The sequence below is a fragment of the Mus pahari genome, chromosome 14, assembly GCF_900095145.1.
Source record: "Mus pahari chromosome 14, PAHARI_EIJ_v1.1, whole genome shotgun sequence".
Lineage (NCBI taxonomy): Eukaryota > Metazoa > Chordata > Mammalia > Rodentia > Muridae > Mus > Mus pahari.
Window position 1 is genome coordinate 904,676 of NC_034603.1, and position 2,912 is coordinate 907,587.

The 2,912-nt window shown below is 40.2% G+C and overlaps 1 protein-coding gene across 1 annotated transcript in view; it reads left to right on the forward strand.

Moving 5' to 3' along the window:
• Window positions 1-2,010, forward strand: part of C14H5orf47 (chromosome 14 C5orf47 homolog) — a 15,349-nt gene extending 13,339 nt beyond the window's left edge. The window contains exon 5 of the mRNA XM_029546631.1: window positions 1,634-2,010. The gene's annotated coding sequence lies outside the window, so the exon portion shown is untranslated. The remainder of the gene's footprint in view (window positions 1-1,633) is intronic.
• The last annotated feature ends 902 nt before the right edge of the window (window positions 2,011-2,912 follow it).

The following is a 2,912-nucleotide window of genomic DNA, read 5'->3' on the forward strand; positions in this document are numbered from 1 at the left end:
GGAACTCACTTTGTAGACCAGGCTGGCCTCGAACTCAGAAATCCGCCTGCCTCTGCCTCCCAAGTGCTGGGATTAAAGGCATGTGCCACCACCACCCAGCCAAATACTAAAATTTTTAATGTGAGAAATCCTAAGTCAACTTTTTAAAGCAAACATGCCTTAACAATATGGCACTATTTCCATAATCAATGCCTATAAAATGCCATTCGTATAAAAAAATCTAAGCAAATCTCAAAGACAGTACATTACTAAGTAGAGCATCATGCAATGTTGACTTTAACAAGAGACTTAACAGGTAAAAGAAGCAGCATGTAACATAAATTCAAGTATGCAATTAGAATTTACAAACTATAAAAATTCTCCACTTTTATAGCTGGTTTCTTTTGAATGACTAAATTTTAGGCTCATTTTATTTTCAGTTAAATGCCTATTCAACAAGTCAATTAGACAAACTCATCCACCCAAATTTACAGTAAACTAAAAACGTTATTCAGATGAGTAAGTTCTATTCATCTGTGTCATCAGTCTGAAAAGCACACACATTTCTCTTCACTTTTCCTAAGGCACTGCTTTCTGCTTCTTCAGGAACTGGGTTCTCTTTTTCAGACATTTTAGGGGAGAGTCTGAAGAATCCTCCAATGCCTTTTTTGCCCTTGGGTGTTGGGCTNACATAAGCTGGATTCCTTTCTGAAAGCTTAATTTCAGCTTTTCTCAACTTGAGGAAGAGTTGGTGACAGAGATAGGGGAGCCTGGCACCTTCCTGGGGCTCAGTCGAAAAGCTGCTTTTCTGTAGGTTCCTGGGACGACATACTTTGCTTCAGTGCACACCATGTTCACACAGGAAGAGACACCTCTCCCCGACTCCCCAACTGCTGATGTCTCACCTGGACAAGAACCTGATGCACAGCATCAGTGAGAGGTCCTCACAAAGCTGTTAGAAAATGCAAATATTCAGAGTTCTCATGAAGATGGTAATGTCAGTACAATTTGTGGGTTTGTTTCTTTCCAAGCTACAACTTCATCCCTTCATGAGATTCAACAACTTTGGTTTTGTGATTATATGTTCTTTAAAGGACTGGTAAATCCACCCGTTTCCTGTTGATGGACACATGTCACCTAGGCAAATTGCCTAGGCCTTGCATATGAGATCCACAGTTTCTCCCCACACAAGCTTATCCAACATCTTTGGACAACGCTAAGTAAAGTTTCACATTGCTATATCCCTCAGTAAAGTTTCAAATGTTAGTTTATACAAGTTAAATCTACTACCAAATGGAAGATGTTTATAAACCTAACTGCATAAAAGTTTGTGAAGTGTGTAGACAAAGATTTTAGCTATGTTTAGGTTTGTGTGAGCTGCTGACTCTTTATGGAAGCAAAACCTGTTTTATCAGATCTGTCAATATGTATGCATTTTACTGTTGCGTGAGTGTCATGCTGGAGACAATGTGTCCCACTGTTCTAGAACCATGCAGCTCTAAAGACTTCCATGGAAATGAATGTTCTAAATGTTTTATTTTTTAATAATTTCTAGTCAAATATATCTGTTTTGTTGAACAGAAAAATACAGTGTGAATTTCCTTCTCAAATAATGAACAGCAGGTGTGATACCATGATTTGTTCACCATTTCAGATTCCTATCAGGACCTGATACACTCTTCATGAGAACCTGAGACGGTTTCAAGTCAGAGGCATATCTATTGGAGCTGTGGACATTTTACATTTCCTTCTTCTCTTCATTTCATCCTCTTCAGTCTTCCCACTGGTCTGTGCCAGAGGAACTTGCCCAGCAATTCTATTCCTGATTTGTCTTTTTCTTTGCTTAAATCAAAGTTTTATTTTATCCCAATAGTCCGTTCTTGTGGCAGTGCATTCTGAGAAATGTACCACAGATGATTCTGACATCTTATGAGTATCACAGAGTACACTCACACAAAGCTAAGTGGCCTGAGTCATCACTGAGCGTGGCTCCCACTGCAGCAAGAGTGACAATAAACACAAGGCATGAAAGCCTGCTGCCTCTGTAATGGGACATTCTGCTTTAAACTAAAAGCTTTCCTATACATAAAGGTAATGTACATTAGTGATGAAAACTAGTATGTTGACTAGATAAAGCAGTAACATGTGTTATCATTGCGTATCCTTGGCCTTTGTGTGCTACGGGGAATCAAATGCAGGGCTCTGGGCAAGCGACCTGAACACTGCCACTGAGCACATCCCCAGCACTGTCCCATACAAGTCCCTTTTGTGTGGCTGGTGGTACAGCAAACTTGCCCGGCACTACCACGAACAGATGAGCAATGCACTGTGGTAGATTGTCATAGCATCCCTGCTATATGGTATATGACCAAAGTGGTGTAATATGACCACCACTGATATGATTATATTTTCAATATTTGTTTTGTGTTCTCCAGAGATGTTTTATGCCCAAGTATGCAGTATAGGGAGAGGAGAGATCCTGAGGTTTCAATGAAAAGTTTTGGCAATTACAGAATAGAGAAAGAACAGTCCCCAAACAAATAATTATCCAACCATGTTTTCTCCGCTACCCAAATGGTTTAAGGTGTGTCTACAGTCATGAGGAAAAATAACAAATTTTCTTTCAGCATAGGAACTAATTAAAAGTCAGGATACTTTCATGTTTGATGTACCCTGAAGAAGAGAGCGGTGCTTTGGGAAAGTCTGTACTTGTCTCAGAATCTGGGTGCTAGCTTATACAATGGTGGAATAATATTTTTGAGGTTAGATGCTGGAGGTCTGGGGGTGGAGAGACACTGCATTGGAGCAGTCTGTTACTCCAGGAGATGAGGCAGGAGAGCTGCTGTGGTGACAGAAGTTTCTAACTTGGCCATGTATCTACTGGAGCTGTGGAAATAGCTTTTCACATTTCCTCCCAAAGGGACATAATGACC